The sequence below is a fragment of the Cyanistes caeruleus genome, unplaced genomic scaffold (assembly GCF_971803275.1).
Source record: "Cyanistes caeruleus unplaced genomic scaffold, bCyaCae1.hap1.1 HAP1_SCAFFOLD_67, whole genome shotgun sequence".
Taxonomy (NCBI): Eukaryota; Metazoa; Chordata; class Aves; order Passeriformes; family Paridae; genus Cyanistes; species Cyanistes caeruleus.
Window position 1 is genome coordinate 2,707,408 of NW_028255885.1, and position 17,056 is coordinate 2,724,463.

Below are 17,056 nucleotides of genomic sequence, written 5' to 3' on the forward strand. Positions count from 1 at the left end.
TCCCTCCAAATTCACTGAATTTCCTCAATATCCCACCAAACTCCAGAACCATCTCACAAAATCTCAACAAATTTCCAAAAAATTCAAAAAAACTCTCACAAAGTTCTTGAAAGCCCCTCAAAATTCCAGAAAAATGCCACAAAATTCCCTACATCTTCTCAAAACATTACAAAATTCCACAGACACCTCACAAAATCTCCACCAATTTCCACAAGATCTAAGAAAATTCCCGCAAAATTCTTCAAGTCTCCTCCAAATCCCACAAAATTCAAGAGAAATCCTCAAAATTCCACAAAAATCCAACAAAATTCCTTCCATCTCCTCAAAACCCAAACAAACTCCTGCAACATCTCACAAAATCTCCACCAATTTCCCCAACATTTAGGAAAAATCCCTCCAACTTCTTCAAGTCTCCTCCAAATCCCACAAAATTCAAGAGAAATCCTCAAAATTCCACAAAAATCCCACCAAATTCCAGAACCATCTCACAAAATCTCAACAAATTTCCACTAAATTCAAGAAAACTCTCACAAAGTTCTTGAAAGCCCCTCAAAATTCCAGAAAAATGCCACAAACTTCCCTACATCTTCTCAAAACCCAAACAAACTCCTGCAACATCTCACAAAATCTCCACCAATTTCCAAACAATTCAAGAAAAATCCCGCAAAATTCTTCAAGTCTCGTACAAATCCCAGAAAAATCCCACAAAATTCCAGAAACATCCCACCAAATCACCTCAATATCACCAAAAATTCTGGAAAAGCCTCACAAAATTGCAGAAAAATGCCACAAAATTCCCTAAACCTTCTCAAAACCCTACCAAATTCCTGCAACATCCCACAAAATCTCCAACAATTTCCACAAAATTCAAGAAAAATCCCTCCAAATTCACTGAATTTCCTCAATATCCCACCAAACTCCAGAACCATCTCACAAAATCTCAACAAATTTCCACAAAATCTAAGAAAATTCCCGCAAAATTCTTCAAGTCTCCTCCAAATCCCACAAAATTCAAGACAAATCCTCAAAATTCCACAAAAATCCCACAAAATTCCTTCCATCTTCTCAGAACCCAAACAAACTCCTGCAACATCTCACAAAATCTCCACCAATTTCCAAACAATTCAAGAAAAATCCCGCAGAATTCTTCAAGTCTCCTCCAAATACCACAAACATCCCACAAACATCCCACAAACATCCCACAAACATCCCACAAAATTCAAGAGAAATCCCACAAAATTCAAAAGAAATCGCACAAAATCCTGTACAAGCCCCACACAATTCCCTAAATCTTCTCAGAACCCAACCACATTCCTGCAACATCCCACAAAATCTCTGGAAATTTCCACAAAATTCAAGAAGACTCACACAAAAAACTTGAAAGCTGCTGAAAATTCCACGAAAATCCCACAAAAATCCCTAAATCTTCTCAAAACCCAACCACATTCCTGCAGCATCTCACAAAATCTCCACCAATATCCAAAAAATTCAAGAAAATTCCCTCCAAATTCTTCAAGTCTCCTCCAAATCCCACAAAATTCAAGACAAATCCTCAAAATCCCACAAAAATCCCACCAAATTCCAGAACCATCTCACAAAATCTCAACAAATTTCCACTAAATTCAAGAAAACTCTCACAAAGTTCTTGAAAGCCCCTCAAAATTCCAGAAAAATGCCACAAACTTCCCTACATCTTCTCAAAACCCAAACAAACTCCTGCAACATCTCACAAAATCTCCACCAATTTCCAAACAATTCAAGAAAAATCCCGCAAAATTCTTCAAGTCTCGTACAAATCCCAGAAAAATCCCACAAAATTCCAGAAACATCCCACCAAATCACCTCAATATCACCAAAAATTCTGGAAAAGCCTCACAAAATTGCAGAAAAATGCCACAAAATTCCCTAAACCTTCTCAAAACCCTACCAAATTCCTGCAACATCCCACAAAATCTCCAACAATTTCCACAAAATTCAAGAAAAATCCCTCCAAATTCACTGAATTTCCTCAATATCCCACCAAACTCCAGAACCATCTCACAAAATCTCAACAAATTTCCAAAAAATTCAAAAAAACTCTCACAAAGTTCTTGAAAGCCCCTCAAAATTCCAGAAAAATGCCACAAAATTCCCTACATCTTCTCAAAACATTACAAAATTCCACAGACACCTCACAAAATCTCCACCAATTTCCACAAAATCTAAGAAAATTCCCGCAAAATTCTTCAAGTCTCCTCCAAATCCCACAAAATTCAAGAGAAATCCTCAAAATTCCACAAAAATCCCACAAAATTCCTTCCACCTTCTCAGAACCCAAACAAACTCCTGCAACATCTCACAAAATCTCCACCAATTTCCACAACATTTAGGAAAAATCCCTCCAACTTCTTCAAGTCTCCTACAAATCCCACAAAATTCAAGAGAAATCCTCAAAATCCCACAAAAATCCCACCAAATTCCAGAACCATCTCACAAAATCTCAACAAATTTCCACTAAATTCAAGAAAACTCTCACAGAGTTCTTGAAAGCCCCTCAAAATTCCAGAAAAATGCCATAAACTTCCCTACATCTTCTCAAAACCCAAACAAACTCCTGCAACATCTCACAAAATCTCCACCAATTTCCAAACAATTCAAGAAAAATCCCGCAAAATTCTTCAAGTCTCGTACAAATCCCAGAAAAATCCCACAAAATTCCAGAAACATCCCACCAAATCACCTCAATATCACCAAAAATTCTGGAAAAGCCTCACAAAATTGCAGAAAAATGCCACAAAATTCCCTAAACCTTCTCAAAACCCTACCCAATTCCTGCAACATCCCACAAAATCTCCAACAATTTCCACAAAATTCAAGAAAAATCCCTCAAAATTCACTGAATTTCCTCAATATCCCACCAAATTCCAGAACCATCTCACAAAATCTCAACAAATTTCCACAAAATCTAAGAAAATTCCCGCAAAATTCTTCAAGTCTCCTCCAAATCCCACAAAATTCAAGAGAAATCCTCAAAATTCCACAAAAATCCCACAAAATTCCTTCCATCTTCTCAGAACCCAAACAAACTCCTGCAACATCTCACAAAATCTCCACCAATTTCCAAACAATTCAAGAAAAATCCCGCAGAATTCTTCAAGTCTCCTCCAAATACCACAAACATCCCACAAACATCCCACAAACATCCCACAAAATTCAAGAGAAATCCCACAAAATTCAAAAGAAATCGCACAAAATCCTGTACAAGCCCCACACAATTCCCTAAATCTTCTCAGAACCCAACCACATTCCTGCAACATCCCACAAAATCTCTGGAAATTTCCACAAAATTCAAGAAGACTCACACAAAAAACTTGAAAGCTGCTGAAAATTCCACGAAAATCCCACAAAAATCCCTAAATCTTCTCAAAACCCAACCACATTCCTGCAGCATCTCACAAAATCTCCACCAATATCCAAAAAATTCAAGAAAATTCCCTCCAAATTCTTCAAGTCTCCTCCAAATCCCACAAAATTCAAGAGAAATCCTCAAAATCCCACAAAAATCCCACCAAATTCCAGAACCATCTCACAAAATCTCAACAAATTTCCACTAAATTCAAGAAAACTCTCACAAAGTTCTTGAAAGCCCCTCAAAATTCCAGAAAAATGCCACAAACTTCCCTACATCTTCTCAAAACCCAAACAAACTCCTGCAACATCTCACAAAATCTCCACCAATTTCCAAACAATTCAAGAAAAATCCCGCAAAATTCTTCAAGTCTCGTACAAATCCCAGAAAAATCCCACAAAATTCCAGAAACATCCCACCAAATCACCTCAATATCACCAAAAATTCTGGAAAAGCCTCACAAAATTGCAGAAAAATGCCACAAAATTCCCTAAACCTTCTCAAAACCCTACCAAATTCCTGCAACATCCCACAAAATCTCCAACAATTTCCACAAAATTCAAGAAAAATCCCTCCAAATTCACTGAATTTCCTCAATATCCCACCAAACTCCAGAACCATCTCACAAAATCTCAACAAATTTCCACAAAATCTAAGAAAATTCCCGCAAAATTCTTCAAGTCTCCTCCAAATCCCACAAAATTCAAGACAAATCCTCAAAATTCCACAAAAATCCCACAAAATTCCTTCCATCTTCTCAGAACCCAAACAAACTCCTGCAACATCTCACAAAATCTCCACCAATTTCCAAACAATTCAAGAAAAATCCCGCAGAATTCTTCAAGTCTCCTCCAAATACCACAAACATCCCACAAACATCCCACAAACATCCCACAAACATCCCACAAAATTCAAGAGAAATCCCACAAAATTCAAAAGAAATCGCACAAAATCCTGTACAAGCCCCACACAATTCCCTAAATCTTCTCAGAACCCAACCACATTCCTGCAACATCCCACAAAATCTCTGGAAATTTCCACAAAATTCAAGAAGACTCACACAAAAAACTTGAAAGCTGCTGAAAATTCCACGAAAATCCCACAAAAATCCCTAAATCTTCTCAAAACCCAACCACATTCCTGCAGCATCTCACAAAATCTCCACCAATATCCAAAAAATTCAAGAAAATTCCCTCCAAATTCTTCAAGTCTCCTCCAAATCCCACAAAATTCAAGACAAATCCTCAAAATCCCACAAAAATCCCACCAAATTCCAGAACCATCTCACAAAATCTCAACAAATTTCCACTAAATTCAAGAAAACTCTCACAAAGTTCTTGAAAGCCCCTCAAAATTCCAGAAAAATGCCACAAACTTCCCTACATCTTCTCAAAACCCAAACAAACTCCTGCAACATCTCACAAAATCTCCACCAATTTCCAAACAATTCAAGAAAAATCCCGCAAAATTCTTCAAGTCTCGTACAAATCCCAGAAAAATCCCACAAAATTCCAGAAACATCCCACCAAATCACCTCAATATCACCAAAAATTCTGGAAAAGCCTCACAAAATTGCAGAAAAATGCCACAAAATTCCCTAAACCTTCTCAAAACCCTACCAAATTCCTGCAACATCCCACAAAATCTCCAACAATTTCCACAAAATTCAAGAAAAATCCCTCCAAATTCACTGAATTTCCTCAATATCCCACCAAACTCCAGAACCATCTCACAAAATCTCAACAAATTTCCAAAAAATTCAAAAAAACTCTCACAAAGTTCTTGAAAGCCCCTCAAAATTCCAGAAAAATGCCACAAAATTCCCTACATCTTCTCAAAACATTACAAAATTCCACAGACACCTCACAAAATCTCCACCAATTTCCACAAAATCTAAGAAAATTCCCGCAAAATTCTTCAAGTCTCCTCCAAATCCCACAAAATTCAAGAGAAATCCTCAAAATTCCACAAAAATCCCACAAAATTCCTTCCACCTTCTCAGAACCCAAACAAACTCCTGCAACATCTCACAAAATCTCCACCAATTTCCACAACATTTAGGAAAAATCCCTCCAACTTCTTCAAGTCTCCTACAAATCCCACAAAATTCAAGAGAAATCCTCAAAATCCCACAAAAATCCCACCAAATTCCAGAACCATCTCACAAAATCTCAACAAATTTCCACTAAATTCAAGAAAACTCTCACAGAGTTCTTGAAAGCCCCTCAAAATTCCAGAAAAATGCCATAAACTTCCCTACATCTTCTCAAAACCCAAACAAACTCCTGCAACATCTCACAAAATCTCCACCAATTTCCAAACAATTCAAGAAAAATCCCGCAAAATTCTTCAAGTCTCGTACAAATCCCAGAAAAATCCCACAAAATTCCAGAAACATCCCACCAAATCACCTCAATATCACCAAAAATTCTGGAAAAGCCTCACAAAATTGCAGAAAAATGCCACAAAATTCCCTAAACCTTCTCAAAACCCTACCCAATTCCTGCAACATCCCACAAAATCTCCAACAATTTCCACAAAATTCAAGAAAAATCCCTCAAAATTCACTGAATTTCCTCAATATCCCACCAAATTCCAGAACCATCTCACAAAATCTCAACAAATTTCCACAAAATCTAAGAAAATTCCCGCAAAATTCTTCAAGTCTCCTCCAAATCCCACAAAATTCAAGAGAAATCCTCAAAATTCCACAAAAATCCCACAAAATTCCTTCCATCTTCTCAGAACCCAAACAAACTCCTGCAACATCTCACAAAATCTCCACCAATTTCCAAACAATTCAAGAAAAATCCCGCAGAATTCTTCAAGTCTCCTCCAAATACCACAAACATCCCACAAACATCCCACAAACATCCCACAAAATTCAAGAGAAATCCCACAAAATTCAAAAGAAATCGCACAAAATCCTGTACAAGCCCCACACAATTCCCTAAATCTTCTCAGAACCCAACCACATTCCTGCAACATCCCACAAAATCTCTGGAAATTTCCACAAAATTCAAGAAGACTCACACAAAAAACTTGAAAGCTGCTGAAAATTCCACGAAAATCCCACAAAAATCCCTAAATCTTCTCAAAACCCAACCACATTCCTGCAGCATCTCACAAAATCTCCACCAATATCCAAAAAATTCAAGAAAATTCCCTCCAAATTCTTCAAGTCTCCTCCAAATCCCACAAAATTCAAGACAAATCCTCAAAATCCCACAAAAATCCCACCAAATTCCAGAACCATCTCACAAAATCTCAACAAATTTCCACTAAATTCAAGAAAACTCTCACAAAGTTCTTGAAAGCCCCTCAAAATTCCAGAAAAATGCCACAAAATTCCCTAAACCTTCTCAAAACCCTACCAAATTCCTGCAACATCCCACAAAATCTCCAACAATTTCCACAAAATTCAAGAAAAATCCCTCCAAATTCACTGAATTTCCTCAATATCCCACCAAACTCCAGAACCATCTCACAAAATCTCAACAAATTTCCAAAAAATTCAAAAAAACTCTCACAAAGTTCTTGAAAGCCCCTCAAAATTCCAGAAAAATGCCACAAAATTCCCTACATCTTCTCAAAACATTACAAAATTCCACAGACACCTCACAAAATCTCCACCAATTTCCACAAAATCTAAGAAAATTCCCGCAAAATTCTTCAAGTCTCCTCCAAATCCCACAAAATTCAAGACAAATCCTCAAAATTCCACAAAAATCCAACAAAATTCCTTCCATCTCCTCAAAACCCAAACAAACTCCTGCAACATCTCACAAAATCTCCACCAATTTCCCCAACATTTAGGAAAAATCCCTCCAACTTCTTCAAGTCTCCTCCAAATCCCACAAAATTCAAGAGAAATCCTCAAAATTCCACAAAAATCCCACCAAATTCCAGAACCATCTCACAAAATCTCAACAAATTTCCACAAAATTCAAGAAAACTCTCACAAAGTTCTTGAAAGCCCCTCAAAATTCCAGAAAAATGCCATAAACTTCCCTACATCTTCTCAAAACCCAAACAAACTCCTGCAACATCTCACAAAATCTCCACCAATTTCCAAACAATTCAAGAAAAATCCCGCAAAATTCTTCAAGTCTCGTACAAATCCCAGAAAAATCCCACAAAATTCCAGAAACATCCCACCAAATCACCTCAATATCACCAAAAATTCTGGAAAAGCCTCACAAAATTGCAGAAAAATGCCACAAAATTCCCTAAACCTTCTCAAAACCCTACCAAATTCCTGCAACATCCCACAAAATCTCCAACAATTTCCACAAAATTCAAGAAAAATCCCTCCAAATTCACTGAATTTCCTCAATATCCCACCAAATTCCAGAACCATCTCACAAAATCTCAACAAATTTCCACAAAATCTAAGAAAATTCCGCAAAATTCTTCAAGTCTCCTCCAAATCCCACAAAATTCAAGACAAATCCTCAAAATTCCACAAAAATCCCACAAAATTCCTTCCATCTTCTCAGAACCCAAACAAACTCCTGCAACATCTCACAAAATCTCCACCAATTTCCAAACAATTCAAGAAAAATCCCGCAAAATTCTTCAAGTCTCCTCCAAATACCACAAACATCCCACAAACATCCCACAAACATCCCACAAAATTCAAGAGAAATCCCACAAAATTCAAAAGAAATCGCACAAAATCCTGTACAAGCCCCACACAATTCCCTAAATCTTCTCAGAACCCAACCACATTCCTGCAACATCCCACAAAATCTCTGGAAATTTCCACAAAATTCAAGAAGACTCACACAAAAAACTTGAAAGCTGCTGAAAATTCCACGAAAATCCCACAAAAATCCCTAAATCTTCTCAAAACCCAACCACATTCCTGCAGCATCTCACAAAATCTCCACCAATATCCAAAAAATTCAAGAAAATTCCCTCCAAATTCTTCAAGTCTCCTCCAAATCCCACAAAATTCAAGACAAATCCTCAAAATCCCACAAAAATCCCACCAAATTCCAGAACCATCTCACAAAATCTCAACAAATTTCCACTAAATTCAAGAAAACTCTCACAAAGTTCTTGAAAGCCCCTCAAAATTCCAGAAAAATGCCACAAACTTCCCTACATCTTCTCAAAACCCAAACAAACTCCTGCAACATCTCACAAAATCTCCACCAATTTCCAAACAATTCAAGAAAAATCCCGCAAAATTCTTCAAGTCTCGTACAAATCCCAGAAAAATCCCACAAAATTCCAGAAACATCCCACCAAATCACCTCAATATCACCAAAAATTCTGGAAAAGCCTCACAAAATTGCAGAAAAATGCCACAAAATTCCCTAAACCTTCTCAAAACCCTACCAAATTCCTGCAACATCCCACAAAATCTCCAACAATTTCCACAAAATTCAAGAAAAATCCCTCCAAATTCACTGAATTTCCTCAATATCCCACCAAACTCCAGAACCATCTCACAAAATCTCAACAAATTTCCAAAAAATTCAAAAAAACTCTCACAAAGTTCTTGAAAGCCCCTCAAAATTCCAGAAAAATGCCACAAAATTCCCTACATCTTCTCAAAACATTACAAAATTCCACAGACACCTCACAAAATCTCCACCAATTTCCACAAGATCTAAGAAAATTCCCGCAAAATTCTTCAAGTCTCCTCCAAATCCCACAAAATTCAAGAGAAATCCTCAAAATTCCACAAAAATCCAACAAAATTCCTTCCATCTCCTCAAAACCCAAACAAACTCCTGCAACATCTCACAAAATCTCCACCAATTTCCACAACATTTAGGAAAAATCCCTCCAACTTCTTCAAGTCTCCTCCAAATCCCACAAAATTCAAGAGAAATCCTCAAAATCCCACAAAAATCCCACCAAATTCCAGAACCATCTCACAAAATCTCAACAAATTTCCACAAAATCTAAGAAAATTCCCGCAAAATTCTTCAAGTCTCCTCCAAATCCCACAAAATTCAAGAGAAATCCTCAAAATTCCACAAAAATCCCACAAAATTCCTTCCATCTTCTCAGAACCCAAACAAACTCCTGCAACATCTCACAAAATCTCCACCAATTTCCAAACAATTCAAGAAAAATCCCGCAGAATTCTTCAAGTCTCCTCCAAATACCACAAACATCCCACAAACCTCCCACAAACATCCCACAAAATTCAAGAGAAATCCCACAAAATTCAAAAGAAATCGCACAAAATCCTGTACAAGCCCCACACAATTCCCTAAATCTTCTCAGAACCCAACCACATTCCTGCAACATCCCACAAAATCTCTGGAAATTTCCACAAAATTCAAGAAGACTCACACAAAAAACTTGAAAGCTGCTGAAAATTCCACGAAAATCCCACAAAAATCCCTAAATCTTCTCAAAACCCAACCACATTCCTGCAGCATCTCAAAAAATCTCCACCAATATCCAAAAAATTCAAGAAAATTCCCTCCAAATTCTTCAAGTCTCCTCCAAATCCCACAAAATTCAAGACAAATCCTCAAAATCCCACAAAAATCCCACCAAATTCCAGAACCATCTCACAAAATCTCAACAAATTTCCACTAAATTCAAGAAAACTCTCACAAAGTTCTTGAAAGCCCCTCAAAATTCCAGAAAAATGCCACAAAATTCCCTAAACCTTCTCAAAACCCTACCAAATTCCTGCAACATCCCACAAAATCTCCAACAATTTCCACAAAATTCAAGAAAAATCCCTCCAAATTCACTGAATTTCCTCAATATCCCACCAAACTCCAGAACCATCTCACAAAATCTCAACAAATTTCCAAAAAATTCAAAAAAACTCTCACAAAGTTCTTGAAAGCCCCTCAAAATTCCAGAAAAATGCCACAAAATTCCCTACATCTTCTCAAAACATTACAAAATTCCACAGACACCTCACAAAATCTCCACCAATTTCCACAAAATCTAAGAAAATTCCCGCAAAATTCTTCAAGTCTCCTCCAAATCCCACAAAATTCAAGACAAATCCTCAAAATTCCACAAAAATCCAACAAAATTCCTTCCATCTCCTCAAAACCCAAACAAACTCCTGCAACATCTCACAAAATCTCCACCAATTTCCCCAACATTTAGGAAAAATCCCTCCAACTTCTTCAAGTCTCCTCCAAATCCCACAAAATTCAAGAGAAATCCTCAAAATTCCACAAAAATCCCACCAAATTCCAGAACCATCTCACAAAATCTCAACAAATTTCCACAAAATTCAAGAAAACTCTCACAAAGTTCTTGAAAGCCCCTCAAAATTCCAGAAAAATGCCATAAACTTCCCTACATCTTCTCAAAACCCAAACAAACTCCTGCAACATCTCACAAAATCTCCACCAATTTCCAAACAATTCAAGAAAAATCCCGCAAAATTCTTCAAGTCTCGTACAAATCCCAGAAAAATCCCACAAAATTCCAGAAACATCCCACCAAATCACCTCAATATCACCAAAAATTCTGGAAAAGCCTCACAAAATTGCAGAAAAATGCCACAAAATTCCCTAAACCTTCTCAAAACCCTACCCAATTCCTGCAACATCCCACAAAATCTCCAACAATTTCCACAAAATTCAAGAAAAATCCCTCCAAATTCACTGAATTTCCTCAATATCCCACCAAATTCCAGAACCATCTCACAAAATCTCAACAAATTTCCACAAAATCTAAGAAAATTCCGCAAAATTCTTCAAGTCTCCTCCAAATCCCACAAAATTCAAGACAAATCCTCAAAATTCCACAAAAATCCCACAAAATTCCTTCCATCTTCTCAGAACCCAAACAAACTCCTGCAACATCTCACAAAATCTCCACCAATTTCCAAACAATTCAAGAAAAATCCCGCAAAATTCTTCAAGTCTCCTCCAAATACCACAAACATCCCACAAACATCCCACAAACATCCCACAAAATTCAAGAGAAATCCCACAAAATTCAAAAGAAATCGCACAAAATCCTGTACAAGCCCCACACAATTCCCTAAATCTTCTCAGAACCCAACCACATTCCTGCAACATCCCACAAAATCTCTGGAAATTTCCACAAAATTCAAGAAGACTCACACAAAAAACTTGAAAGCTGCTGAAAATTCCACGAAAATCCCACAAAAATCCCTAAATCTTCTCAAAACCCAACCACATTCCTGCAGCATCTCACAAAATCTCCACCAATATCCAAAAAATTCAAGAAAATTCCCTCCAAATTCTTCAAGTCTCCTCCAAATCCCACAAAATTCAAGACAAATCCTCAAAATCCCACAAAAATCCCACCAAATTCCAGAACCATCTCACAAAATCTCAACAAATTTCCACTAAATTCAAGAAAACTCTCACAAAGTTCTTGAAAGCCCCTCAAAATTCCAGAAAAATGCCACAAACTTCCCTACATCTTCTCAAAACCCAAACAAACTCCTGCAACATCTCACAAAATCTCCACCAATTTCCAAACAATTCAAGAAAAATCCCGCAAAATTCTTCAAGTCTCGTACAAATCCCAGAAAAATCCCACAAAATTCCAGAAACATCCCACCAAATCACCTCAATATCACCAAAAATTCTGGAAAAGCCTCACAAAATTGCAGAAAAATGCCACAAAATTCCCTAAACCTTCTCAAAACCCTACCAAATTCCTGCAACATCCCACAAAATCTCCAACAATTTCCACAAAATTCAAGAAAAATCCCTCCAAATTCACTGAATTTCCTCAATATCCCACCAAACTCCAGAACCATCTCACAAAATCTCAACAAATTTCCAAAAAATTCAAAAAAACTCTCACAAAGTTCTTGAAAGCCCCTCAAAATTCCAGAAAAATGCCACAAAATTCCCTACATCTTCTCAAAACATTACAAAATTCCACAGACACCTCACAAAATCTCCACCAATTTCCACAAGATCTAAGAAAATTCCCGCAAAATTCTTCAAGTCTCCTCCAAATCCCACAAAATTCAAGAGAAATCCTCAAAATTCCACAAAAATCCAACAAAATTCCTTCCATCTCCTCAAAACCCAAACAAACTCCTGCAACATCTCACAAAATCTCCACCAATTTCCACAACATTTAGGAAAAATCCCTCCAACTTCTTCAAGTCTCCTCCAAATCCCACAAAATTCAAGAGAAATCCTCAAAATCCCACAAAAATCCCACCAAATTCCAGAACCATCTCACAAAATCTCAACAAATTTCCACTAAATTCAAGAAAACTCTCACAAAGTTCTTGAAAGCCCCTCAAAATTCCAGAAAAATGCCATAAACTTCCCTACATCTTCTCAAAACCCAAACAAACTCCTGCAACATCTCACAAAATCTCCACCAATTTCCAAACAATTCAAGAAAAATCCCGCAAAATTCTTCAAGTCTCGTACAAATCCCAGAAAAATCCCACAAAATTCCAGAAACATCCCACCAAATCACCTCAATATCACCAAAAATTCTGGAAAAGCCTCACAAAATTGCAGAAAAATGCCACAAAATTCCCTAAACCTTCTCAAAACCCTACCAAATTCCTGCAACATCCCACAAAATCTCCAACAATTTCCACAAAATTCAAGAAAAATCCCTCCAAATTCACTGAATTTCCTCAATATCCCACCAAACTCCAGAACCATCTCACAAAATCTCAACAAATTTCCACAAAATCTAAGAAAATTCCCGCAAAATTCTTCAAGTCTCCTCCAAATCCCACAAAATTCAAGACAAATCCTCAAAATTCCACAAAAATCCCACAAAATTCCTTCCATCTTCTCAGAACCCAAACAAACTCCTGCAACATCTCACAAAATCTCCACCAATTTCCAAACAATTCAAGAAAAATCCCGCAGAATTCTTCAAGTCTCCTCCAAATACCACAAACATCCCACAAACATCCCACAAACATCCCACAAACATCCCACAAAATTCAAGAGAAATCCCACAAAATTCAAAAGAAATCGCACAAAATCCTGTACAAGCCCCACACAATTCCCTAAATCTTCTCAGAACCCAACCACATTCCTGCAACATCCCACAAAATCTCTGGAAATTTCCACAAAATTCAAGAAGACTCACACAAAAAACTTGAAAGCTGCTGAAAATTCCACGAAAATCCCACAAAAATCCCTAAATCTTCTCAAAACCCAACCACATTCCTGCAGCATCTCACAAAATCTCCACCAATATCCAAAAAATTCAAGAAAATTCCCTCCAAATTCTTCAAGTCTCCTCCAAATCCCACAAAATTCAAGACAAATCCTCAAAATCCCACAAAAATCCCACCAAATTCCAGAACCATCTCACAAAATCTCAACAAATTTCCACTAAATTCAAGAAAACTCTCACAAAGTTCTTGAAAGCCCCTCAAAATTCCAGAAAAATGCCACAAACTTCCCTACATCTTCTCAAAACCCAAACTCCTGCAACATCTCACAAAATCTCCACCAATTTCCAAACAATTCAAGAAAAATCCCGCAAAATTCTTCAAGTCTCGTACAAATCCCAGAAAAATCCCACAAAATTCCAGAAACATCCCACCAAATCACCTCAATATCACCAAAAATTCTGGAAAAGCCCCTCAAAATTGCAGAAAAATGCCACAAAATTCCCTAAACCTTCTCAAAACCCTACCAAATTCCTGCAACATCCCACAAAATCTCCAACAATTTCCACAAAATTCAAGAAAAATCCCTCCAAATTCACTGAATTTCCTCAATATCCCACCAAACTCCAGAACCATCTCACAAAATCTCAACAAATTTCCAAAAAATTCAAAAAAACTCTCACAAAGTTCTTGAAAGCCCCTCAAAATTCCAGAAAAATGCCACAAAATTCCCTACATCTTCTCAAAACATTACAAAATTCCACAGACACCTCACAAAATCTCCACCAATTTCCACAAAATCTAAGAAAATTCCCGCAAAATTCTTCAAGTCTCCTCCAAATCCCACAAAATTCAAGACAAATCCTCAAAATTCCACAAAAATCCAACAAAATTCCTTCCATCTCCTCAAAACCCAAACAAACTCCTGCAACATCTCACAAAATCTCCACCAATTTCCCCAACATTTAGGAAAAATCCCTCCAACTTCTTCAAGTCTCCTCCAAATCCCACAAAATTCAAGAGAAATCCTCAAAATTCCACAAAAATCCCACCAAATTCCAGAACCATCTCACAAAATCTCAACAAATTTCCACAAAATTCAAGAAAACTCTCACAAAGTTCTTGAAAGCCCCTCAAAATTCCAGAAAAATGCCATAAACTTCCCTACATCTTCTCAAAACCCAAACAAACTCCTGCAACATCTCACAAAATCTCCACCAATTTCCAAACAATTCAAGAAAAATCCCGCAAAATTCTTCAAGTCTCGTACAAATCCCAGAAAAATCCCACAAAATTCCAGAAACATCCCACCAAATCACCTCAATATCACCAAAAATTCTGGAAAAGCCTCACAAAATTGCAGAAAAATGCCACAAAATTCCCTAAACCTTCTCAAAACCCTACCCAATTCCTGCAACATCCCACAAAATCTCCAACAATTTCCACAAAATTCAAGAAAAATCCCTCCAAATTCACTGAATTTCCTCAATATCCCACCAAATTCCAGAACCATCTCACAAAATCTCAACAAATTTCCACAAAATCTAAGAAAATTCCGCAAAATTCTTCAAGTCTCCTCCAAATCCCACAAAATTCAAGACAAATCCTCAAAATTCCACAAAAATCCCACAAAATTCCTTCCATCTTCTCAGAACCCAAACAAACTCCTGCAACATCTCACAAAATCTCCACCAATTTCCAAACAATTCAAGAAAAATCCCGCAAAATTCTTCAAGTCTCCTCCAAATACCACAAACATCCCACAAACATCCCACAAACATCCCACAAAATTCAAGAGAAATCCCACAAAATTCAAAAGAAATCGCACAAAATCCTGTACAAGCCCCACACAATTCCCTAAATCTTCTCAGAACCCAACCACATTCCTGCAACATCCCACAAAATCTCTGGAAATTTCCACAAAATTCAAGAAGACTCACACAAAAAACTTGAAAGCTGCTGAAAATTCCACGAAAATCCCACAAAAATCCCTAAATCTTCTCAAAACCCAACCACATTCCTGCAGCATCTCACAAAATCTCCACCAATATCCAAAAAATTCAAGAAAATTCCCTCCAAATTCTTCAAGTCTCCTCCAAATCCCACAAAATTCAAGACAAATCCTCAAAATCCCACAAAAATCCCACCAAATTCCAGAACCATCTCACAAAATCTCAACAAATTTCCACTAAATTCAAGAAAACTCTCACAAAGTTCTTGAAAGCCCCTCAAAATTCCAGAAAAATGCCACAAACTTCCCTACATCTTCTCAAAACCCAAACAAACTCCTGCAACATCTCACAAAATCTCCACCAATTTCCAAACAATTCAAGAAAAATCCCGCAAAATTCTTCAAGTCTCGTACAAATCCCAGAAAAATCCCACAAAATTCCAGAAACATCCCACCAAATCACCTCAATATCACCAAAAATTCTGGAAAAGCCTCACAAAATTGCAGAAAAATGCCACAAAATTCCCTAAACCTTCTCAAAACCCTACCAAATTCCTGCAACATCCCACAAAATCTCCAACAATTTCCACAAAATTCAAGAAAAATCCCTCCAAATTCACTGAATTTCCTCAATATCCCACCAAACTCCAGAACCATCTCACAAAATCTCAACAAATTTCCAAAAAATTCAAAAAAACTCTCACAAAGTTCTTGAAAGCCCCTCAAAATTCCAGAAAAATGCCACAAAATTCCCTACATCTTCTCAAAACATTACAAAATTCCACAGACACCTCACAAAATCTCCACCAATTTCCACAAGATCTAAGAAAATTCCCGCAAAATTCTTCAAGTCTCCTCCAAATCCCACAAAATTCAAGAGAAATCCTCAAAATTCCACAAAAATCCAACAAAATTCCTTCCATCTCCTCAAAACCCAAACAAACTCCTGCAACATCTCACAAAATCTCCACCAATTTCCACAACATTTAGGAAAAATCCCTCCAACTTCTTCAAGTCTCCTCCAAATCCCACAAAATTCAAGAGAAATCCTCAAAATCCCACAAAAATCCCACCAAATTCCAGAACCATCTCACAAAATCTCAACAAATTTCCACTAAATTCAAGAAAACTCTCACAAAGTTCTTGAAAGCCCCTCAAAATTCCAGAAAAATGCCATAAACTTCCCTACATCTTCTCAAAACCCAAACAAACTCCTGCAACATCTCACAAAATCTCCACCAATTTCCAAACAATTCAAGAAAAATCCCGCAAAATTCTTCAAGTCTCGTACAAATCCCAGAAAAATCCCACAAAATTCCAGAAACATCCCACCAAATCACCTCAATATCACCAAAAATTCTGGAAAAGCCTCACAAAATTGCAGAAAAATGCCACAAAATTCCCTAAACCTTCTCAAAACCCTACCAAATTCCTGCAACATCCCACAAAATCTCCAACAATTTCCACAAAATTCAAGAAAAATCCCTCCAAATTCACTGAATTTCCTCAATATCCCACCAAACTCCAGAACCATCTCACAAAATCTCAACAAATTTCCACAAAATCTAAGAAAATTCCCTCCAAATTCTTCAAGTCTCCTCCAAATCCCACAAAATTCAAGAGAAATCCTCAAAAT